This window comes from Neofelis nebulosa, chromosome X (genome assembly GCF_028018385.1).
Source record: "Neofelis nebulosa isolate mNeoNeb1 chromosome X, mNeoNeb1.pri, whole genome shotgun sequence".
NCBI lineage: Eukaryota > Metazoa > Chordata > Mammalia > Carnivora > Felidae > Neofelis > Neofelis nebulosa.
The window spans coordinates 54933848-54960480 of NC_080800.1; the positions used below are offsets into that span (position 1 = coordinate 54933848).

The window sequence follows — 26633 nt, forward strand, 5'->3', positions numbered from 1 at the left end:
CATGGATAAAGTCGTTATGGGGATATATATCCCTATGTCTCACATTTGGGAAGCTTTTTGAATCTCTTCCTCCAATAGCTCCACTTCTTTGGTGGTAAATATTCCCATAAGTGCTCATTAGGGTTTGTTTGTTTGCTTCTTTGTTTAGTTATTTATTTATTTAAGGGAAAGTTAAGTTTAACATCCAGTGTACTTGTCCATTGACCTGTAGTGGTATGCTCTATTAGGTTGAACTTTTCAATAATTTTCAATTGCTACATGTCTATGACTAGCAAGAGAGAGAGAGGAATTAAGCTTCCAAGCTTAACTGCTTCTCTTCATAGACCCCAGAGCAGCTGTAAGTTCACCAGCAGTCTACCCTTAGGTTTGGCACTGCTCATAGTCTACCAAGCTTTGAAAATATAAACACCTTCAAAAGGAGAAACATATCCAATAAATTCATACCAAAATATAAGTAAAGTCTAACCTCGGCCTTTGCTTTTATGGTTTTTGTTTTTGTTTTTGATTGGAAGAATAAGAGAGGCCTTGATCAGAGAAGGGGTGAACTTCGTAGAAATGGTAAGACCCCAAGGACAGACATTATCTCCTACACATGATTGACAAGGGGTAGTTATATACAGGTGATTTGGGACTTGACAAAGGCTAAGAGGAGACTCCAGCATTTCTTGAGTCTAATATTATTATTTCATGGAATTCTGTCAAGCACCTCTGCCTCTCAGATTCAATCCCTCTTGTATGGTTGTCCTTTGATTTTTGGTTCAGTCCACCTCATTTGAACTTCCAGTCATTGATTTCCATTTGGTCCTCACACAACGAACCCTGAATTTTGGAGATCCCTCCTTTTGTATTTTAGAACTAATACCCTACCACCACTACCAACACACACACACACACACACACACACACACACACACACACCCCTCTCCTTTACAGTCTTTCCTGATGAAGAGCCTACCAAAAATCCATGTCCCATTGAACTGGTGTTAATTTGTCTGGCCTGGTGACTGTTTTTATTTTATGTTTATTTATTTATTTTAGAGAGAGAGACAGAGACAGAGAGAGAGAACTGGGTAGGGGCAGATAGATAGAAGGAGAGAGAGAATCCCAAGCGGGCTGTCAGCACAGAGCTTGATATGAGGCTCAATCCCACGACCATGGGATCATGACCTGAACTGAAATCAAGGTTTGGATACTTAACCAACTGAGCCACGCAGGGTCCCTGGTAAGTGTATTTTTGAACTGCCTCTTGCCTCTTCTCAGGAGTTTATAGATGTGAAGATAAATAAATTTCCTGGGAAACATGCACAGCCATTCTCTGGGGAAGAATTCCTGTCCTACAGTTGAGATCAGTAACCCTGAGAAGAAAACTGAAGGGGAAGTCAAGAAGCCTAGTTCTGCATCTACTTCATTCTGAGCATTTGAGCAAGTTAAATCTGAACTTCAGCTTCCCCAATTGTAACATGAGCGCTATTAGACTTGATGTTTACGTAGTTTCTGATTTTTAAAAATCAAACTACACCATACATACAATAACGACTATAACAATGATAGCTAATACTTGATCATTTACTCTTCCATGCACTGTACTAAGCACTTTTTTGGATTATATCATTTGGTACTTTCATGGTGGGTATTGTACTTACTCTTATGTCTCTTCTGTTGCTCTTTTATTTTTTCCCCCTCAAGCACAGAGACATATTTAATAAAAATTATTGTTTTCTTTCCTTTTTTTCCAATTTTTGTTTTAATTCCATTTAGTTAATATATGGTGTTATATTAGTTTCATGTGGATAATAGTGTGATTCAACACTTCCATAAGACATCTGGTGCTCATCACAGCAAGTGCACTCTTTAATCCTCATCACCTATTTAATGTGCCTCACCCAGCTCCCCTTTAGTAACCATCAGTTTCTCCTCTATAATTGAGTCTGCTTCTAGATTTCTTTCTATTTCCCTTTGCTTGTTTTACTTTTTGTTTCTTTAATTCCACATATGAGCAAAATCATTTTGTATTTGTCTTTATCTGACTTATTTCACTTAGCATTATACTCTCTAGCTCTATCCATGTCATTGCACGTGACAAGGGACATTTCATTCTTCCTTATGGATGAATAATATTCCATTGTGGATATATGGAGATATATATATATATATATATATATATATATATATATATATATAATATCTTCTTTATCCATTCCTCAATCAATGAATACTTAGGTTGTTTCCATATCTCGACTATTGTGTAAATAATACTGTTATAAATATAGGGGTGCATATGTCCCTTCAAATTGACGTTTTTATATTGTTTGGGTAAATACCCAGTAGTGCAATTTCTGGATCCTAGGGTAGTTCTATTTTTAACATTTTTATATTATAAAAATATTGTATATTTTTATTTATATATATCATATATTTAAATAAAATTTTATACTATTTATATATACTATATATATTACAATTATATTACTTTTTTAAGTTTTAATTTTAATTCCATTTTGTCAACATACAGCACTATATTAGTTTCAGTTGTACAATGTAGTAATTCAAAAGCTCCAAACATCACCCTGTGCTCATCAAGACAAGTGCACTCCTTAATCCCCATCACCTATTTTTTTTAACCCATCCTCTCACCCACCACCCCTCTGGGAACCATCAGTTTTTCTCTATAGTTATAGTCTGTTTCATAGTGTGCCTATCTCTCTCTCTTTTTTTCTCCTTTGCTCATTTGTTTTGTTCCTTAAATTCCATATATAAGTGAAATCATATGGTATTTGTGTTTCTCTGCCTGACTTATTTCACTTAGCATAATACTCTCTAGCTCCATCCACGTTGCTGCAAATGGCAAGATTTCATTATTTTTAATGGCTTAATAGTATTGCGTGGTATATAAATACCACATCTTCTTTAGTCATTCATCTGGGATGGACACATGGGCTGCATCCATATCTTGGTTATTGTAAATAATGCTCTAGAAAAATAAGACTGCATGTGTCCCTTTGAATTAATATTTTGGTAATTCTTTGGGTAAATACCTACCAGTGCAATTGATGGATCATAGGATAGTTGTATTTTTACTTTTTGAGGAACCTCCATACTGTTTCCCAGAGGAGCTGCACCAGTTTGCATTCCACCAACATTGCAAGAGGGTTCCACTTCTTCTACATCCTCACCAACACCTGTTGTTTCCTGTGTTGTTGATTTTACCATTCTCACAGATGTAAAGTGATAGTCCATTGTAGTTTTAAAATGCATTTTCTTAATGATCAGTGATGTTGAACATCTTTTCATGTGTCTGTTGCCCATCTTGATGTCTTCTTTGGAAAAATATCTGTTCATGTCTTCTGCACATTTTTAAATTGGATTTTTTCAGTGTTGAGATTTTTGTGGGAGCGTTAAGTTTTATAAGTTCTTTAAATATTTGGGATACCAACCCTTTATCAGATATGTCATTTGCAAATATCTTCCCACATTCCATTTGCCTTTTACTTTTATTAAATGCTTCCTTCACTATGGAGAAGGTTTTCACTTTGATGAAATCTCAATAGTTTATTTTTGCTTTTGTTTTCCTAGCCTCAGTAGACATATCCAAAAAAAGTTGCTATAGCTGATGTCAAAGAGGTTACTGCCTGTGTTATCCTCTAGCATTTTGAAGGTTTCCTGTTTCACATTTTTTGAAAGACAATGAAATGGACTTTTATCCATTTTGAATTTATTTTTGTGTATAGTGTAAAAAAGGTGTTCCAGTTTCATTTTTCTGCATGTGGCTATCAGGTTCCCCAACATCATTTGTTGAATAGATTGTCTTTTTCCCATTGAATATTATTTCCTGCTTTTTGAAGGTTAACTGCCCATATAATTGTGGGTTCATTCCTGGGATTTTCATTCTGTTCCATTGATGTATGTGTCTATTTTTTGTGTCAGTACCATACCGTGCTGATCACTAAAGCTTTGCAATATAACTTGAAGTCTGGAATTTTGATGCCTGCAGATTTGTTTTTCTCTTTTCAAGATTGTTTTGTCTATTTAAGGTATTTGATGTGAGTGGGTGGTTCCATACAAATTTTAGGAGTTTTCTATCTGTGTGAAAAATGCTGGTGTTATTTAATAGGGATTGCATTAAACGTGTAGATTGCTTTGGATAGTGTGTAGATATTTTGACAGTATTTGTTCTTCCATGAGCATGGAATGTCTTTCCATTTCCTTGTTTGATCCTCAGTTTCTTTCATTAGCACTTTCTACTTTTCATAGTACAGATCTTTCACTTTTTTGGTCAGGTTTATTCCTAGATATCTTGTTATTTTTGGTGTGGTTGTAAATGGGATTTATTTTTTTAATTTCAATTTCTGCTGCTTCAGTATCGGTGTACAGAAATGCAACAGATTTCTGTACTTTGATTTTGTATCCTGAAATTTTACTGAGTTCATGTATCAATTCTAGCAGTTTTGGGGTGGAGTCTTTCAGGTTTTCTATGTAGAATACCATGTCATCTGCAAATAATGGAATTTTTATTTCTCCCTTACTGATTTGGGTGTCTTTTATTTCTTTTTGTTGTCTGATTACTATCTCTAGGACTTCAAGTACTTTGTTAAATAACAGTGGTAAGAGTGGATATCCCTGTTTTATCCATAGCTGTAGAGAAAAAAAAAAACTCTCAGTTTTTCCTCATTGAGGATGATTTTTACTGCATGTTTTTCATATATGGCCTTTATTATGTTGTGGTATGTTCACTCTGAACCTACCTTGTTTAGTGTTTTTATCATGAATTAATGTTGTACTTTAGCAAATATTTTCTGCATCTACTGAAATTATCATATAATTTTTATCTTTTCTCTTATTGTGATTTGCACATATTGAACAACAATTGCAACTCAGGAATAAATCCCATTTGATTGTGGTGAATTATTTTTTTAACGTATTGGTGGATTTGGTTTGCTAGTATTTTATTGAGAATTTTTGCATCTGTGTTCATAAGGGATATTGGCCTCTAGTTCTCTTTTTTAGTGGAGTCTTTATCTGGTTCTGGTATCAGAGTAATGACGGCTTCAAATAATGAAGTTGTAAGTTTTCCTTTCTTTTCTACTTTTGGGATAGTTTGGGAAGGTAAGGTATAAACTCTTTAAATGTTTGTTAGAAATCTCCTGTGAAGGCATGTTGCCTGGACCTCTGTTTTTTGGAATTTTTTGGATGACTGACTCATTGTCTTTTCTGGTTATTGGTCTGTTCAGGTTGTCTATTTCCTCCTGTTTCGTTTTTGGTAGTTTATGTTTCTAGGACTTTATTCATTTCTTTTAGGTTGTCTAATTTGTTGGCACACAGTTTTTCTTTTTTTATTTTTTTTATAATATATGAGATTTATTGTCAAAATGGTTTCCATACAACACCCAGTGCTCATCCCCAAAGATACCCTTTTCAATACCCTCAATCACCCTTCCCTCCCTCCCACCTCCCATCAACCTTCAGTTTGTTCTCAGTTTTTAAGTGTCTCTTATGCTTTGGCTCTCTCCCACTCTAACCTCTTTTTTCTTTCCCTTCCCCTCCCCCATGGGTTTCTGTTAAGTTTCTCAGGATCCACATAAGAGTGAAACCATATGGTATCTGTCTTTCTCTGTATGGCTTATTTCACTTAGCATAACACTCTCCAGTTCCATCCAGTTGCTACAAAAGGCCATATTTCATTCTTTCTCATTGCCACGTAGTACTCCATTGTGTATATAAACCACAATTTCTTTATCCATTCATCAGTTGATGGACATTTAGGCTCTTTCCATAATTTGGCTATTGTTGAGAGTGCTGCTATAAACATTGGGGTAGAAGTGTCCCTATGCATCAGTACTCCTGTATCCCTTGGGTAAATTCCTAGCAGTGCTATTGCTGGGTCATAGGGTAGGTCTATTTTTAATTTTCTGAGGAACCTCCACACTGCTTTCCAGAGTGGCTGCACCAATTTGCATTCCCACCAATAGTGCAAGAGGGTTCCCGTTTCTCCACATCCTCACCAGCATCTATAGTCTCCTGATTTGTTCATTTTGGCTGCTCTGACTGGCGTGAGGTGATATCTGAGTGTGGTTTTGATTTGTATTTCCCTGATGAGGAGCGACGTTGAGCATCTTTTCATGTGCCTGTTGGCCATCTGGATGTCTTCGGTAGAGAAGTGTCTATTCATGTTTTCTGCCCATTTCTTCACTGGATTGTTTGTTTTTCAGGTGTGGAGTTTGGTGAGCTCTTTATAGATTTTGGATACTAGCCCTTTGTCCCATATGTCATTTGCAAATATCTTTTCCCATTCCGTTGGTTGCCTTCTAGTTTTGTTGGTTGTTTCCTTTGCTGTGCAGAAGCTTTTTATCTTCATGAGGTCCCAATAGTTCATTTTTGCTTTTAATTGCCTTGCCTTTGGGGATGTGTCAAGTAAGAAATTGCTGCGGCTGAGGTCAGAGAGGTATTTTCCTGCTTTCTCCTCTAGGGTTTTGATGGTTTCCTGTCTCACATTCAGGTCCTTTATCCATTTTGAGTTTATTTTTGTGAATGGTGCAAGAAAGTGGTCTAGTTTCATCCTTCTACATGTTTTTGTCCAGTTCTCCCAGCACCATTTGTTAAAGAGACTGTCTTTTTTTCCATTGGATGTTCTATCCTGCTGTGTCAAATTTTAGAGGGCCATACATTTGTAGGTCTAGTTCTGGGGTTTCTATTCTATTCCATTTGTCTATGTGTCTGTTTTTGTGCCAATACCATGCTGTCTTGATGATTACAGCTTTGTAGTAGAGGCTAAAGTCTGGGATTGTGATGCCTCCTGCTTTAGTCTTCTTCAAAATTACTTTGGCTATTCGGGGCCTTTTGTGGTTCCATATGAATTTTAAGATTGCTTGTTCTAGCTTCAAGAAGAATGCTGGTGCAATTTTAATTGCGATTGCATTGAATGTGTAGATAGCTTTGGGCAGTATTGACATTTTAACAGTATTTATTCTTCCAATCCATGAGCAGGGAATGTCTTTCCATTTCTTTATATCTTCTTCAATTTCCTTCATAAGCTTTCTATAGTCTTCAACATACAGATCTTTTACATCTTTGGTTAGATTTATTCCTAGGTATTTTATACTTCTTGGTGCAATTGTGAATGGGATCAGTTTCTTTATTTGTCTTTCTGTTGTTTCATTAGTGTATAAGAATTCAACTGATTTCTGTACATTGGTTTTGTATCCTGCAACTTTGCTGAATTCATGTATCAGTTCTAGAAGACTTCTGGTGGAGTCTGTCGGATTTTCCATGTATAATATCATGTAATCTGCAAAAAGTGAAAGATTGACTTCATCCTTGCCAATTTTGATGCCTTTGATTTCCTTTTGTTGTCTGATTGCTGATGCTAGCATTTCCAGCACTATGTTAAACAACAGCGGTGAGAGTGGACATCCCTGTCGTGTTCCTGACCTCAGGGAAAAAGTTCTCAAATTTTCCCCATTGAGGATGATGTTAGCTGTGGACTTTTCATAAATGGCTTTTGTGATGTTTAAGTATGTTCCTTCTATCCCGACTTTCTCGAGGGTTTTTATTAAGAAAGGGTGCTGGATTTTGTCAAATGCTTTTTCTGGATCGATTGACAGGATCATATGGTTCTTATTTTTTCTTTTATTAATGTGATGTATCACGTTGATTGATTAGCGAATATTGAACCAGCCCTGCACCCCAGGAATGAATCCCACTTGATCATGGTGAATCATTCTTTTTATATGCTGTTGAATTTGATTTGCTAGTATCTTATTGAGAATTTATGCATCCATATTCGTCAGGGATATTGGCCTGTAGTTCTCTTTTTTTACTGGGTCTCTTTGGTTTAGGAACCAAAGTAATCCTGGCTTCATAGAATGAGTCTGGAAGTTTTCCTTCCCTTTTTATTTTTTGGAATAGCTTGAGAAGGATAGGTATTGTCTCTGCTTTAAACGTGACACACAGTTTTTCTTAGTATTCTTTTATGATTGTATTTCCATGTTTGTCAGTTATTTCTCCTCTCTCATCTGTGATTTCATTTATTTGTGTTCTCTCTCTTTCTCTCTTTCTCTCTTTTGATATGTCTGGCTAGAGGTTTATCAATTTTTTTTCAAAGAAATCAGCTCCTTATTTCATTTATCAGTTTTATTATTATTTTTTAGTTTCTGTATCATTTATTTCTGCGCTAATATTTGGTATTTTCTTCCTTCTGCTGACTTTAGACTTCATTTGTTGTTCTTTTTCTAGCTCCTTTGGGTGAAAAGTTAGGTTGTTTATTTGAGATTTCTTGTGCTTATTGAGGTAAGCCTATATTGTTATATACTTCCCTCTTAGGACCACTTTTTCTGCGTTCCAAAGGGTTTGGACTGTTGTGTTTTCATTTACATTTTTCCATGTATTTTTTTAAATACATGGAAAATTTATTTTTTAATTTCATGGTTAACCCTTTCATTGTTTGCTAAGATGTTGTTTAACCATGTGTATTTGTATTGTTTTCAGATGTTTTCTTGTGATTGACTTCTAGTTTCATAACTTTGTGGTCAGAAAGGGTGCATGGCATGACTTTAATCTTTTTTTTATTTGTTGAAGCCTGATTTATGACTTAATGTGTGATGTATTCTGGAGAATTTTCCATGTACACTTGAAAGAATGTGCATTCTGCTGCTTTAAGATGGGATGATCTGAATATAACTGTTAAGTCCATCTAGTTTAGGGTGTTATTTAAAGCCAGTGTTTCCTTGTTGATCTATTCTATAGATGATCTGTCGATTGATGTCAGTGGTGTGTTAAAATCCTCTGCTGTTATTGTATTATTATTAATGAGTTCCTTTATGTTTGGTATTGTTTTATATATTTGAGTAGTTCCACGTTGGGTGCACAAATATCTATAATTGTTAGATTTCTTTTTGTATTGTCCCCTTTATCATATACTGTCCTTTTTCTCTTGTTTTAGTATTTGCTTTATTTTTTATTTATTGTTATTTTTAAATTATATATATTTTTAAGTTTAGTTCTTTATTTCGAGAGACAGGGAGTTCATTAGTGGGAGGAGGGCAGAGATAGAGGGTAAGAGAATCCCTAACAGACTATGTACTCTCAGTGCTGAGCCTGATGCAAGACTCAGTTTCATGAACTGAGAGATCATGACCTGAGCAAAAATCAAGAGTCAGACACTTAAATGACTGAGCCACCCAGGCACACCCAATCATTGTTTTAAAGTTTAGTTTGTCTTAATTAAGTATTCCTAGTTCAGCTTTCTTTTGACATTCATTTGCATGATAAATGTTTCTTCATCCCCTCATTTTCATTCTGTAGGTGCCTTTAGGACTAAAGTAAGTCTCTTGTAGGCAGCTTATAGATAGGTCTTGTTTTATTGTTATTATTATTATTATTATTTATGACACCTTATGTTTTGATTAAAGTGGTTAGTTCATTTACATTCAAAGTAATTATTGAGAGATATGTATTTATTGTCATTGTATTTTTTGTTGTGTCATTCTTTCTGGAAATTTTTTCCTGATATTTTGTTGTCTTTGTTACTTTTGGTCTCCTTTGCACTAAAAAAATCCCCTTTAATATTTTTTGTAGGTCTCCTGTTCACAGAACTTGGCATTTCAGTATTCTATTTGTTGCTCACCCCCTGCAGTTGTGTCTGAGTCACCTTTACTTTCATTGCAGATGTCTGCATTGACTCTGCCTTTTGTGGGCTGTGCTTGTTCTCTGTGGTGTTAGTGGGACCCAGGCTGGCCAACTCTGAGGGGGTGTGCTTGTTGGAGAACATGGGAATGAGGCAGCAGCGCTTCAATATTTGTGCTGGGTCACTAGTCCTATGCTGGCTCCCCAAAAGTGATGCAATGGCTAGGTCTGTTCGCTGGGGTGGCCAAAAGTGCAAGACTGGATGTGGTGCACAGTGATGGTGGGGCATATCTTGTGTCTACTCACAATGGTAGCTGGGGCCATGTGACTGGGGGCTGCACAGTGGCTGGTCATGGTCTTCTTTTGTCGCTCTTTACTCTCTTATATTGCTTTTCTTTTTCTTTATAAAATTTACCACTACTTGGCGTATCATATATTTCCTGGTTTACTTGTTTGTTGTCTGTTTCCCACTCTGGGATATAAGTCTCACAAAAGGAAGAAATTTTGTTTTGCATCTTCACTGCTATATTCCCCCGTGCCTAGAACAGTACCATAAAGAGTCATAGACAGTATTTTTAATGAATTAATTAAATAAATCAACATTTCGCAAATGACATTGAAGCCTAGAATAACAAAATCAATTGCCTTGTTAGACAAGAAATCAATTTCTGCTTAGACAAGATCCAAATCCATCTCTGTATGTCTCCAAAAATGATACTGTTAATCATCACACTTTTCTTTTTTTTTTCATTCCTTTGATGACCACTTATGAAGTATTTCCAGACCTTCTCTGAATGTTGTAACATAGAGAGAGAAAATTTTAGGCATGACCTTTGGCTTATTTAAATTTTAGTATAGATAGTGTCAGAACACATGTATGGACACACCAGTGGACACACATACATACATACATATGTACATACAAGGTGGATTATTAATTTAGCTTTAAGCCTTATGGTTTAGACAGCATCTAGTGAACAATATGGAAAGACTTCCCAGAGGAAATAATATGAAAACCATTTATAGAACTCTGCTCCGAATCTTTAGGCTGTACCCTGCAAGGAAAACATTATGAATTTCTTTTTTTAGTTGAGGTAACTAAAGTCTAGAGACACCAAGGGACTTTCCCTCATAACACAGCTATTAAGTGTAAGAAAGGAGATTTTCAATTCATGTTGGTCTATTTCCAAAGTCTGTGTTCTTCTTTTCCATTCCCTAGGGCTACACTTGAACTGAGCCAAGAATGATGAGGTGTTTGAAATGAAAAGGAGGGATAAATGCAGTTATGTTAATCTAGAGAGTTGACCTTTTCCTTATCTTTAAACCCAATGCTTCCTGAGATGATAATATACATATGGTAAGAGCTCACAGACTATGGTGAAAAGCAGAGAAAACAACTTATAACTTTTGAAGCCCAGTATTCAGAAGTTATTGTGACTCTGTGCCTACTTATACTTCCAAGCCTACCATTGTAGAAAAAAACAGTTGAAAAGACAGATGGAATAATTCATTAGTATACAAACATTAGTTGAGACCCTTCTTTATGCATGTGCACCTTGGGCTTGACTGAACTGGAGGGAAGCAGTGGTGCAAACAAGAAGCCGACACAAGTCCTGCCTGAGAACACAAGTACACTCAAACACATAAACCCATAAATACCACACATAAACAGAGATGCACAGATATGAACAGAGATGTACCCACATATATGAAATGGCCATAGACATAAAATATTAGCATATTTACACAAAAGACACAAAATATACATGCAGAAGTATATAGCATACAGACACACAAAATAGTCACATAGACACATAAATATACACAACCACACACATACACACAAAAAACATTGAAACAGACACCTCCAACCAATTAGAACATCAGATAACACATACATATAAACATATGAACATTCATGTAAACACACATATATGGATATATAAATATTAACAAAAGATACATAAAAAGGTAGACAGATTTGGTTAAAAGCAAACTAGCAATATCTCACATACTAAGGAACAGGGGAAAAACAGAATCTAATTTGCATAATGGAAATAGTGACGTGTTAACAAATCCCATGAACTTCAGTGATCTAAGAAGGCTCCCCAGAGAAGCTGGATCATGGGCTGGGACGTGAGATTTAATTAGCATTTGCTAGGCAAAGAGAAGGGGAAAGGAATTCCAGGTAAGAAGTAAGGAGAGAGAGAGAACAAAAGCCTGGAGTCAACAAAGGTAAGAAGAATGCTGGTAAAGAGGGAGAAAATTAGACTTTAGCTTGCTGTATATATATAAAGGTAAGGACAGGAAAACCTTGAGAAGATTGTGACGGGTCTTGAAAACTAAGCCAAGATGCCTCAACTTGACCTTATAAGCTTCTATGGTAGCTATAGAAGGTTTTAGAGTGTGGCCGGCACTTGCTGCCGCTGCTGTTCAAGGAGGTATTTCAGGGCCAAATCTGTTGGCAGAAAACCAATAGAATAAGGTGGAAAAATGGGAGGTAGGGTGATGGGAGACTATTAGGCTATTGACAGCATAATAATGTAAAAAACATCGGAATGGGAATGGGGAGGCCTGTATTTATCACCTTCTCTGGGCCTCAGTGTTCCAATATGTATCCTAACAATGTCATATTCACCCATGGATTTTGAAGCTACATTCTGGGGATCCCCAGAAGTCCTTTAAAAGTGTCACTATAAGGAGAATTGGGGGGTTTATGTGACTATTTCAACCAATGTGTACTGGAGGCAAATCAAATCTGAAGAACTAATTGTGCATATTTCATCCCAAATCAATGCTCAGTAACATCATGTTGATAGTTTGAAATCAGCCATGGTAGAAAATTTACATCACAAAAATCAGCAAATGCCATAAGGGCTTCTTTTTCTTTTTTCTTCAGAGAGCTTGTTTTTAAACATTTACCCATATACTACCAGTTTCAATTCTCTAAACCCACATTAACCACTATAATTCTGATTTTATCTGCTAGATATTGGGGTTCTAATATGTCTTTTGTCTGAAAGCGGTCTATAACTTAAATAGTGTGAAAACCACAGACATAGTTTGTCATTAAAAGCCCTGCTAGGTCTGGCTTTACAAGGTTTGGGTACAAAAGCCCACACATGAGACTAGACACAGAGTAGGTACTGAACAAATGCTTATTATGTACCTTCAATATTTCTGATACTGTACCAGGTCCTGGGAATATAAAACCAAACAGACATAGAGCTTAGTCTCTAATGGGAAGAGATAGATATTAAACAAACAACTCAAATATGGAAAATAAAAGTAAAATATATAATATAGCTTAGCTATGAAGTCTCAGCAAAATAAATGCCAAATCTTGCTTTCACCACCAAAATTATTTATGACTTTATTAGAAGAATGGGAAAACAGGAAATATGCATGAGTGTGTATGTGCAGGATTGGGGTGAATGGAATAAAGGGAGCAAAATGGGAGCTAGAATCTCATCTTTTATAAAAGATGAAAGGAGGGGTAGCAATATAAGGATGTTATTTAGAGTTATGAAGTGAAAATCCCCCCCAAAATCAGTTAAAATGTTTGAAAATAATTGTCTCTGAATAAGGGGAAATGTTTTAACAGGCATCATAAAACTATTTGATTATTTTGATTACATGCATGTTTAACTAGAAAATAAGAGTATTAGGGGTGCCTGGGTGGCTCAGTCGGTTAAGCGGCCGACTTCGGCTAAGGTCATGATCTCGCGCTCTGTGAGTTCAAGCCCCGCGTCGGGCTCTGTGCTGACAGCTCAGAGCCTGGAGCCTGTTTCAGATTCTGTGTCTCCCTCTCTCTGATCCTCCCCCGTTCATGCTCTGTCTCTCTCTGTCTCAAAAATAAATAAACATTAAAAAATATTTTTTTAAAAGAAAATAAGAGTATTAGATATAATGTGAGAAGTGGTGATGAGTACCATGCTGTTAAATTTAAGTGTCATGGGGCAGAGAGTGTGGTAGGCATAATACTGGACCCCCCCAAATATCCATTAATTCCAAGAATCTGTACATATATGCTAGAATACTTGGCAAGAGAGACTTATATTTATAGGTAGAGTTAAGGTTGTTATTCAGCTTCCTTCAACATTGAGATTATTTTGGATTATCCAGGTAGTGTCAATGCAATCACTAGGGTCGTTGAAAGTGGAAGAGGGAAGCAGAAGAGTCAGAGTTAGAGGAAAATGTTACTATGGAAAAAAATCATAAAAGGTATAACAGTGCTGGCTTTGAAGATAGAGGAAGGAAAGCATTTGCCAAAGAATGTGGGTGGCCTCTAAAACCTGAGAAGGAAATAGGTTACCCCCTAGAGTCTCCAGGAAAAAATGGTGCCCTGTTGACATCTTGATTTTAGCTCAATAATATCCGTGGCAGAATTCTGTCCTCTAGAACTGTGAGATAGTAAATTTGTGTTTTTTTCTGTGACTGAGTTTTTGGTAATTTGTTATGGGAGTAATACAAAACTAATATATTAATAAGGTGGCATGTATGAGAAAGTGACATTTGAACAAAGATTTGATACAGTGAGGAAACAGGCTTGGCAGATACCTGGGGAAAAATAATTCCAAGTTTGGAAGACTGTAAATGGAAAGGTCCTAAGGAGAAAACAAGCCTGGTATGTGCAAGTAGGTGTGGTTAGAGCAGAGTGAGTGAAGGGGAAAATTTGTAGAGAATGTGTGAGAAAGGGGATGATTGAGGAGGAACATATGCAGGGTCTTGTAGGTCTTTTAAAGGACCTTAGTTTCTGTTCTGGGATAAGGAATGATTGGAGGGATCTGAACATGGAAATGACATGGCCTGATTTGTGTTTTAAAAGGAGTTCCCTGGCTTCTCCATGGTAGACTCTAGAGAGGCAAAGGTAAAAACAGTGACACCGGTCTGGATGATTATACAGAAAATGAGTAAATGTAGGATGGTGGCAGAGAAATCAGAATAGAAGTAGATGCCAGAGACTGGAGAAAGAAGGGTGGCTAGGATTTGGCTGTGTCAGAGTGAATCATGGTTAAATGGAAAACACAGACACTGCTTATGTGGTAGATCTGGATGACCTAGGCAACAACGGAATTCTGTTATTTTTAACAGAAGATAGTTTGAGACTAGTCACGTGAAAATAGAGTGATGCAACTCTTGCACTGAGATGTCTTCCTAAAGAAATATGGCAGGACTGGAGCTCAGAAGAGAAGTCATGGCTAGAGGGAGATCTTTGACAATCCTTTAGAGATGGTGAAGCCACAGGAGTTTGTCATACCCTTGAGAAGAGGAGAGTAGAAAAAGGAGCAGAGACCCATGAATGGTAAACCAGTTCAAGTACATCCAACTCCCTCGTTTGCCACCAATTCCAGACCCATACTTAGAATCACAGAAAGTCAGAGCCTAGAGACCCTGTGAGATCACCATGGGTCCTATTTTGCCTCAACTGCACAGATGGGAAAAATTGAAGCCTAGAAAGCAAATGGAATTTGTTCAACGCTACACAGTAAAAATCAGTGTCAGAGGTTGGATTAGAACTCAGACTGCTTTTAACTACCTCACACTGCCACCCTGGCTGCTACATCCCCTAATTCTGAAGGTTTTGCTAAATAACTCCCAGTCATGTATTTGGGAGAGGCCTCTTCTATACTGTTCAGAGCAGAGTTACTTTGCCCTTATTGTGTTCCAGTTTCTCTCTCTAAAGTATAAAGCTAATAGGATTGATCAATCTCCTGGAACAACCAAGAATGCACTTAAAAATTAAGACTGGATCCATTGGTTACATGCATGTACACATAATGGGAAACAAAAAAGAATGAAACAAGCATATGCTACCAGCTCCTTTTTGACTGAACATTAGAACCCAAAATTTTTTGAGCTCTGCTTCTTAAGGTGGCAGAAAAAAAGGAAGCAAAACAGTTGTGGTGAATGTGAGTGCATGGATGTGATATACACACACTGCCCACATTTCATGAATTTCCCACTCTCACCCACTCTACCCACTGACTTGGAGAGTTAAGCAAGCAACACTGATATCCCAATGCCTAGGAAGATCACCGACAGGCTGTGCCTGCCAGTCTTTCCCCTAGACCACTTCTGAGTGGACTTTCATTTTAATTCCAATCTATTTCACCACTAACTTTTTGTCAGGCTTGTGTTAGGTTTCTTACAGGGATTGTGTCCCTTATTTAACCCTTACAACTTATACACTTTGTAGCCAGAATTCATGTTTTGGCTACCATTATCCAATATCGTGTCTTACAGTATGAGTTTCATCTCTGTAATTCTGGGCCCAGCGAAGGGCCTGGTATATACCAGGTGCTTAGTGTCTGTTACGTTTAACCAAACTGAATGTGAAAGATGGTATAACTAGTACCTTAAAGTATTATAAAACCATAGAGGAATGAAGGATTAAATCCCCCAAAGAGTTGGGAAAGGGTCTGAGGTGGTATTTGAAATGGATTTTGAAGACTTGCTTGGTCTTAGAGGAAAATAAATAAATAAAGTGAAGTTCAGGGTGAAGCAGGACCACTTTTGAGTGGATGGATGACTTTTTCTTCAGCACCTCCACCCTTGACTAATATGTTAGACTTCAGCACCCAGACTTGAGCAGCTGTTTTGCCTCAAGAAGATTTGACCTAGGGCATACCCAAAACTGTGTAATTGCATACCATGAAATAAAATTTATACTGTATTAAATATAAGGTTACATTACTTGACACATATAATCTGAGAGATTTCAAGAAGGTGTCTGGGTCCATATTGGTAGGTAGAAACAAATAAGCCAGCATTAAAACTTCTTTTTAAAAAAGGCAAATTTATAGAATAATGATTAGCTGTTTCCTAGGGCTGGAAGACAGGGGGTACTGGAGAGTGACTGCTAATAGGTACAAAGTTTCTTTTGGATATTATTAACAGAATCTAAAATCAATTATGATAATGGCTGTGCTACTCTGTGAATACACTAAAAACCATTGAATTGTACACTGTAAATAGGTTAACTTGATGACTTGCAAAATTTATCAATATAATAAAGAATTCCATAAAAATAATGGGATAAATATATACTGTATGTTCAGATACAAAAGATGTCTACAACATATTCTTACTTGAAGAAAGAAAATTTAAAAGAATATGTAATGAATTTATTTAAATAATAGGTTAAAATATACAATATTATAGGATAATATAGGACAATTATGTGCAGAGAAAATGACAAACTGTAATCTATGGGGTGGATTTATAGGGGACTTTCACTTTCTACAAAAGAGGAGGATTGAATTTTAATCTTAGACCTGCTACTTACTAAGGCATAGAAACTTATGTAAGTTACATCATCTCTCTAAGCTCAGTTTTCTCATATGTAACAGAAACCTAAAAATTGTACATATTTCATAAGACTGACTTGAAGATAAAATGGAATGTGTGTGTGTAAATGCTCAATAAATATCAGTTATTCTGCTTTGTAGAGTTCTAATTTTTAATAATTTTCATGCATTCTTTATGGTTTGACGACCTACATTTAGATACCTAAAAACCTACATTTAGATAATGGTTTGACAACTGTCAGAGTGGCAAGCAAAGTCAGCAGGAATTGTCCAAAACTTTCCTATGGGGAGCAGAAAAATGTAACCTGAAAAAGATCTCTCTGGATGGGAAAAGACTCAAATCTCTGATCTTAAAGATTATTGAAAACTAATTATACACACACACACACACACACACACACATATTAACCAAACTCTGTCAGTTATCACTCTATAGATGAAACAGAGGCTCTGAAATTAAGTAACTTGCTCAGGGTCACACATAGTAGAACCAGAAATCTTACCCTGTTCTGTGTGATTCCAAGTTTGTGCTTTTTCATATTGTGCAACACTGTCAAGACCAATTCAAGTAAAGAGTGAGACTTTCCCTGGTACATCCCCTTTGTCCCTTACACAGCCATTACCTTTCACGCCCAGACTGTTTCTTTGCTTTAGGGACTAGAAAGCGGAAGTGGAACCCTTCATGTTCTGTTCTGGGATATTTCCGGACTGACTCAAGAGTAGCTATGTGTCCTGCTAGGTCATGGGCTTTCACTGACCACAGAGGTTGAGAACCCTTGAGCAAACTAAATTCTTCTATCTTGTTGGTCTGGGAGCAAAGCAGAAGTGGCGAAAGCTGACAAGGCCTAGCTGAAGCAGGAATGTTGAAATCGACACAATAACATGCCATTATGAACATAATCAATATAAATGTTCTAAACTTAATTCTGCTCCTTATGCTTATACATTTTACTAACGTATCCCTAATTTTAGAAGTACTAAGTACTCTTTCTTTCCCTTTTCTCCCTTCTTTTAGGTGCTTCATTGTGTGCTCTCTCCTTTTTATCCTTATAGTCAAATATCTCCGTAAATTTCTTTGTGGCTCATAGCTGGATTGTTACAAGCTTTTCCTCATGGACCTAGCTATATTAAATTTAGCTTTAAATTTACACCGAACACTCCATGTTGGCCATCTTTTCTTAGTTCTTAAAACTTCACCAACTCCTCCTCTGAACTTAAATATCCCAGATAGTCTTATGGAAAACAAGTAGAAGTGGATGAAACAAATATAATTTCCTTCTAATTTATTATCTACTAGAATGTGAGCTGCATGAGGGAGGGATTTCATGTATTATGTTTGCTGATATGTTTCAATGCTTGAAAACTATTGAGGGCTAAATAAATATTTGTTGAAGGAATGAATTAATTAATAGATGAACACTTTAAGATGTGATATTTTATCATCTTCCTTTCTAGTGATCAAATAGGAAATTAAACATGCCATTAAAGCTTAGAAGTCATATATCCTAAATAAGAATACAATGTTTCTAAAAAATCCAATTTGTAAAGCTACTTAAGCTACTTACTGCTAGAGTTTGTTCTTTTCTTCATGTACTCATTCATTAAGTTGTTGAGTGCCTACTATGTGTCTTAACCTGAACTGGTTCCAGAGTACAAAAATGAGTACAAAATATTCTTGCTTTCAGAAAACCCAAAATCCAGAGTGAGGCATAGATACAAAACTAATTAGACTTCTAGGATGCATACAATAAGTGTCATGTTATACATACCAAATAATCCAGACGTGGAAAGGGTGGGGAAAGTGAAGCATAGCTTCACTTAGCAAGGATGCCTCCTTCTCTTAATAGTCCTTCTCCAAGCCTTTTCTATAATATATATAATATAATATAATATAATATAATATAATATATATAAATATATATATTTATATAATATATAATTCCAGTTCCATTAACCCTGATTCACAGGTCATGATCTCATTACCTTGAGCAGTTTCTGAGAGCCTTTATTAAGTTTTCTTCCTAGTGGCTATTCTAGTAAGCCATGATAATCAACCCCATGACTGGGAAGTTGGGAAATTAAAGGATTCTCAGAGGGTGTGCTGACAGAGATGGAAAAATGCTGTTGGTAACCTAATAGTATAATCATCTCTCCACTTCCCTAGACTATGGAGCAACTAGGATGATGTAGCAATAGGGCAAATTTGGGAATGAGAGAGAAGGTAAGAGAAACAACCAAAACAGAATTAAAAGGAGTCACCAGAATTCTTAAAGTTTCAGAAGTCACTACCACTTGTACGTCTTTGATTGTTTTGATCACTTTCACCTAGATGAAGAGTGGTGATATTAAATTTATTACTGTGTTACTTTGTAAAACTGCTCCTTGCTGGCACTATTTAAGATAAGTCAGGAAGACAAAGATCTATAGACCCAGCTACCTATGGGAAAAGTAGCTTAATGGAACTGCACTGGTGCTGTATCATATGAAGGGATACAAAGTGTTAAACAGTAAATGCTGCTTTGTTTCCAACATACATGGACCATAGAACAACTCAAACACAGCTGTTGCCCATCTCCACTTTGGAAGCCATTGCAAGGAAGTATCTCAGAGGTTTGTAGTTAATGCTACTTCTTTTTGTCTGTCTCCCTTTAATTCTTATGGTCTCTAAGTGATAGTTATACATTAATGAAAATGTAAAAAAACAAGAAATAAAAAAAGCACTTTCAAAAGTGCTTTATTTTTCCAAAGGCCTAATAGTTGGTACTCAGAAGAAATGTATACTCCTCATATTATTTTGGGCCACATATATTCATATTGCTGGTTAGAAGGTGCTTCAAATTTGGTTTTGTTCCAATTACTTCAGGGTAAGTTCTCAACTTTATGGATTTAGAAAGTCACTATTATCACATTTGATGAATGGTGTAAAATCAATCAAATATGTAAAGCAGTATTTCTCAGTATTGCTTAAATTTTAGAATCATCTAGTGGAATGTTTAGTCTCAATGCCCAGATAGTACTTCAAACAAATTAAATTGGAGTCTTTAGAAGTATTCCCAGACATCAGTGCTTTGTAAACTCCCCAGTGGATTCCAATATGCAGCCAAGTTTGAGAACCACTGCATTAGAGTAATCATTGTGTAAACCCAAGTGTCATTTAAATTACTGTGATGACAGATATAATTAGCAAGATTTCCAGGAATTACAACTTCTTTCTTTCTCCTTTTTGGTATGAACATACATAAGAAATACTATCCTGGGAAATCAAACTAACTGCTACTCTTAATAGGCATGTGATTAAAGTGTATAGTCAGTGGCTCCCAGGTATGGGAATAATTCTTATGATTTGAGAAAGTGCATAAATAGATTAAAGGGAACGGGAGATCTTGGAATTAGATAACAGAAGCCAAATACTCTCCCATCCCATGAGGCTCTAGCATTGCTATTATTTAACACTCTCCTGTATGTAAAGGGACACAACCACATTAATCAATTCTTTGGTAAATTCCCTACTCTATTATTTCCTTCTGTGATTTATTTCTTTAATGGAAACCAATGCTACTTAAAATTTTATTTTAAGAAATTCATTTCCTAGTCAACTTTGTTGGTATCTATATCTATCTATGTCTATATCTATATCTATATCATCTATATCTATATCATAATATATGCAATAACTGTGCTTATTATGCCAAGATAAAATTAGAATAGGAATCTTTTGGTCTCCTATTGTATTCAGATTAAGCTCTCACTTTTACAGATCATCACCACAGTGTGGGATATATATATATATATATATATATATATATATATATATACTTTTTAAAAAAAAATAAATGAGTATGTGGAATTTAAGAAACAAAATGGATGACGGTGGGGAATAAGCTTAGGAATTCCCTGTGCTTGCACCAATGGGTTAACAAGCAGTAAAGAAATATAAAGTAACAGGATTAATGCATCCATGATTAGTTAAACAAGATTAGGTAAACAGGGCAAAGGTCCCCAGTATAGGACAAAAGTATAGGAATAGGAAATCTCAGGATGGAAGCATCCAAAATTAGGTAAACAAGATTAAGTATTCAGGGCAGAAATGCCTCCCAATTTAGTACAATAGCAGAAAGCTGCTTTCACAGGAAGGAAGGACCAAAATAAGTAAACAGGGCTATAGACTGCAGCAGGGCAAAGTTGCCCAAAGCTGAGCTAATTAGCAAAAGAAAGGTGCCTTCTTGACCCTGAGGTAGCATGCTCTGTCTTGTCCCCTAGGCTAGCTAAGATAAACAGGCATGTCGCCTCATGCCTGCCATAAACAACCATCTGCCCAGCACCAGGACTTTGTTTTTGTATTGACCCAAACCCCTAACACCGCATATCTTCAAAGCCCCCTTTCCCTGACACACATGAGTTAAGGTTCACGGTGGTCCTATTGTCTCTTTGTGCATGTCCATCACACTTGTAAACCCTCTGATCCTAATAAAAATGGAGCAAGAACCCTTACTCAGGACTCTTTTCTCCTCCAGGACATTAGTCTTTCTTGCATTTCAAGCCTGTGTCCACTCTCTTGATGGACAAAAGAGAACTCCAGATCCAGAGCCTATGACAGATGAACACATGGGAAGGGGGAGAAAAAAAAGAAGAGAAGGAAACAAACCACAAGAGACTCTTAAAGATAGAGAACAAACTGAGGATTGATGGAGGGAAGTGGATGGGAGATGGGCTACATGGATGATGGGAGGACACTTGTGATGAGCATTGGGGGTTGTATGTAAGTGATGAATCACTAAATTCTACTCTGAAACCAATATTGCATTGTATGTTAACTAACTAAAATTTAAATAGATTTTTAAAAGGAAATAAATGAATACTGGGAGGCAGACAAAAGGAAATAGTTACTAGCATTTCAATCAGAAAAAAAAAAGTAGACTTTTTTTCCAGTCTATGGATGGGTTTCACAATGAAACAGGATAGGTTCAGGCTCTCCATAAAAGGTGGAATATCCTTTAGCTTTATTTCAAGTGCTCTCCCAGGCATATTTCTCTGCTGTAAGTGAAATGATCCAGATTGAGTATCCTCTTTAGGAATTTCACTGGGTGTAGAGACAGTTCATTGTCCTAAGATCTTGTGGTTCTGTTCAAGCACCATGAAACCACTCCCCCTAGTCAACAGAGAGCTTGTTCGATTCTTTATATATTTAGTCACTCAACAAACACATACTGAGAGGCTATTATTTTCCAGGTTCTGGGAATATAGGGAGAAATAAAAGATAATATCCCTGCTCTTGAAATTTATAGACTAGTTAGGAGGAATGAACAAAAATACATAAACAAAGTCTCTTTTCCACTTTTACTCTTTGCATTTAACACAATTACATAGTTTTGTGATTAATATGACTCCCTTAATAGACTAAGGGGAGGGCAGGGACCTTTTCTTGATGACCTCTAACTTCCAGTTCTTGGCAAAGAGTAAGCAGTCAATAAATATTTGTTAAATGAAAGGACTCATAGCAATAGAACATCAGGGTGTTGTTTATCACCTTTTCAATTGATGGGTTTCACTACTTTTATTCTACTCTATCTTTGTCAAAGCCCAATAGTTAAATAGCCAAGATTTATCTTTGCCTAAAGACCTTGTCTCTTGAAAAGGCACTTGAGAAATGAGAACTGAGATTTTCCTCCATTGTTCTAAACTCAGATCTACTAGTTCTGATTGCTGAAGGATAATGCCCTGAGCACAGGCAAAATAAAATGAGCTAGGACATTTTACTGAAAACTTTTCATTGTATGACCTGAAGATTTTCATATTTTCAAATTGCTGGGTCAACTGTTAGTAGCTTCTAAGTCTTCATGAAGCAAGCAAGTTAATACCAAAATATATTTCATTATACATTTCATAATACACGATGTTTCTACTTTGAGGGAAAGTTGCCACCCTCTGCATAGTAAACTTTTGTTATAATAAAGGATTTTAAGCTTTTTCAGGCATTTTCCCTTGAAGGAGTGTCCATAAAAGCAGTTCGACACTTGCCTGGCCTGGTAAAGAGACCATGACTTCCCTGAAAGGGAAGAAGAAAAGCAAATCCTACATTCTTAGAATTTACTTAGTGATATGATATGAGGAAATTTTTTACAGATTACTTTGAGGTGGTCATACCACTCAGCACAGTCATTTCCTTTCTTCTATAGGCTGTGCAAAGCAATGCAATGATAGGATTAGAAAAAAAAATCTTACCAAAACAGAAAAGCCCAAGTTCAATATTCACTTGGTAAACATTAAGACCTCTTGATTCATTTGGTCTTTTGTTTGAGGCTAATAGCTAAGTATGTTGACTATTTTATTACCTATTTAGGGTGATTTGTGGACTTTGGGAAAATATTTGCTAGACTTATAAATGTTTGATTCTTAAAACTAGCAGAACTACAGCCAGATTATTTATACAGTATACCAATTTAATCTCATCACACACCTCAGATATTCTCAGTTGCTTCTTATTGCTTATCACTTTAAAATATAAACGTTTGGGGAACCTGGGTGGCTCAGTCTATTAAGTGTCTAACTCTTGGTTTCAGCTCAGGTCATGATCTAGTGGTTTCATGAGTTCAAGCCCTGCATTAGGCTCTGAGCTGGCAGCCTGGAGACTGCTTGGGATTCCTTCTCTCCTTCTATGCCCCTTCCCCACTCTGTCTTTGTGTCTCTCAAAATAAATAAACAAACTTAAATATATATATATATATATTTATATATAATATAATATAATATAATATAATATAATATAATATAATATAAACTCTTGAACTATGGACTTGGAAATACTGCCTTACTTTGCCTTTCTTACTTATTTCTTTGTTCTTATTTGTAGTCCCTGCTCCAACTATGTCATCTTCACATCTAATACTCCATTTTTTATTTTTTTTAACAGTCTTTAACTGTTTTCAACAATCTTTAACAGTAGCTTGAAGTCTACTTATCTGGTAAACATAGAAGTACCTATAAATCTAACTTATTTTTGTTCATGCTGCTTTGTGATACATATGATTCTGTGATGTTCTTACCTTGTGTAGAGCCACATAATGAGAAGTCACTCAGTCTGGATTTTTTTGGTATCATAAAAAATGCTTCAAACACAAACTCATATATATACATATTTTACACAATATTTTACATCTACATGCACACATGTCTAGAAGTTTTATTGCTTCTTATTATAGGGCCCAGTCTACCCTAAAGAAGAGGATAGTGGGAAATACATGCTAAGTTCCATTACAAATTTTAAAGATTGTGCAGTGGCGCCTGAGGGGGTCAGTCAGTAACTCAGTTGGTTAGGTGTCTGACTCTTGATTTCGGCTCAGGTCATGATCTCAATGGTTCATGAGTTCAATCCCCATGTAGGGCTCTATGCTCACTATGTGGATCCTGCTTTGGCTCTTCTGTTCCACCCACTTTCTGGTCCTCTCCTGCTCTCTCTCTCCTTTTCTCTCTCTTTCTCAAAAATAAATAAATGTTAAAAAATTAAAGATTGTGCAAACCATTATATTTAAATTAAATGAAAATGCTCTAAGATATACTGACTGAAAAAAAGTGACAAAATTGGTTTTTTTTTAATTGACTTCATTTGAGAGGCTATGAAAGCACACATAGAACTATAAAATTGAAGAAGCACAAAATAAGTAGCTATAGAAGGGGAATATAAATGATGGGAGTAAAATAGTAAGAAATTGGTACTAACATATCTTTTTAAAATTTTAGCTTGAAGTTTTCATATTCATGTTGTAAACCTAAAATGTTTTAGATGCTCCATTTACCAAATAGATGATCTAAATTCTAAGAGTGGTAGTGCCCATTTAATGGACAAATATGAATGTTGTTGCAAGAAAAGTTTATATAAAAACTTTTTCAGGTTGATAAACATCATAATGTTTCTGAAACATAATTAATTTGAAAAGAATTGCATATATGTCAGAGTGTACTTGAAGCAACCAGAAAGATCTTGGAGAAGGGAGATATGAGAAATGATTGACTGTGTATGTGTAATTTCTCTTTCTAATAATCCACTTGTTATGGGATTTCCTAATGTTTTAGGGAATAATTTACCTAGATTATGACTCTTGATGATTTTGCACAAGGCTTTAGGTTGGATTTAAGACATTGAGTAAAGAGAAAACTTTGACTGGAGAGACAGATGGCCACTGGTATATAAAAATAACATTTATAATGTTTATTTTTGCGAGAGAGTGAGTGTGTGTGAATGGAGGAGCGTCAGAGAGAGAGGGATATAGAGAATCCGAAGCAGGATCCGCACTGTCAGCAAAAAGCCTGACATGGGGCTTGAACTCATGAACCGTGAGATCATGACTTGAGCCAAATTCAGATGATCAGGTGCCCCTATAAAAAGAACATTTTATGTTAAAAATTAAATTTCACAAGAATTACAAATTGTATAAATAATAAAACTAGCTTTAATTATAGATTAATTATTAAAAATTGTAAAATAAATATGCCTGAAAAATCTAGGAAAAACTTTAGTCCCATATTTTCAATATTAACAGAAAATCTTGCTTTTTAAAATCAGATATGTTTCAGAAAAATCTGGAATTATAGAAGTCATTTTTTGTAAGTAGAATCAAGCTACATGGACTTGCAAATTATTTAGCTAAATGCCAAACTTTGTGCTGTTTAACACAAATTCCTTTTCTAAAATATCAAAAAGGTATTAGAAGAGGTTTTTTTTTTTAATAAAACTTTTTAATTCCCTCTAGCTTTGATGTATTCCCTATCAAAGAATAGAATTTTGATGTGTTCTGTGTGGTCTTTAATTGCATCCTAGATATTAAATCTTGCTTAGGTATCAGGAAGTAACAATTTAACCTATCAGCACAGAGCTCAGTGTGAGTCTGGAACTCATGAGCTGTGAGATCATAACCTGAGCCAAAATCAATAGTTGGATGGTTAACCAACTTAGCCAACCAGACACCCAAGAGACTATGCTTTTTATACATAATGTGGAAGAAGAGGGGGTCCAAGAGAAAGTATAATTCACATCTTATACTTCTAAATGCATCATAGCACAGGATTTGGGTTATTCTCTCACTCTTCTGAGCACATTCTCCAAATTGGCTATTGGAAGGGTATCTCAACCATGAATAAAGTACTTTAATCTCCAGTCTTAAAAGCTTCTTTAGTATATACACTATTTCAATTTATTGCTTCTACAGCAGAAGAAAGGTCTTTCATGTGAAAAACAAAATTAAAAAAAAAAAAGATCATTCATGTAGTCACATCAATATCCATTGATTTTGGAATAGTGCTAAACACTAGAACATAGATATCTGCTTCCCATAAAATCTAAGGCAGACTGTGGAGGACTAAGCCCAGTAAGCAGCAAAGAAGCCCTTTCCAAGAAAGAACTTATTTGAATGCCATATGCAAACCCAAACTTATTATAGTATATCACTTTTGGGTTTTTTTTCATAATTTTTTCTTAAAATCAGAGACATCATAATATATTGTCTGAAGTTTACATAATATTTTTCAGAACTCTTTCATATATATTTGTCTCATTTGATATTTACAATACCTTATAAAGCAATAAAAACAATTGTTATTATCCTCAGTCTACATAAAAGTAAACTCAGATTCAAAGAGGTTAAGTGACTTTCCCAGTCATCTAGGTAGTAGAGAGGTAGGGATAAGACTAAGACATAAGTTTACTGATCC

At 35.8% G+C, this 26633-nt stretch overlaps 1 long non-coding RNA gene across 7 annotated transcripts in view; it reads left to right on the forward strand.

Moving 5' to 3' along the window:
- Positions 1 to 26633, forward strand: part of LOC131502905 (uncharacterized) — an 83757-nt gene that overhangs the window by 36821 nt on the left and 20303 nt on the right. For 2 of the 7 annotated variants that reach the window (XR_009257249.1, XR_009257247.1), the window contains one exon: positions 1261 to 2138. The exons of 3 other annotated variants lie outside the window; for them this stretch is intronic. This is a non-coding gene — a long non-coding RNA (uncharacterized LOC131502905). Of the gene's footprint in view, positions 1 to 1260; positions 2139 to 21442; positions 21688 to 26633 lie in introns of those variants that run through there. 2 more of the 7 variants (XR_009257248.1, XR_009257246.1) reach the window with 1 other exon arrangement.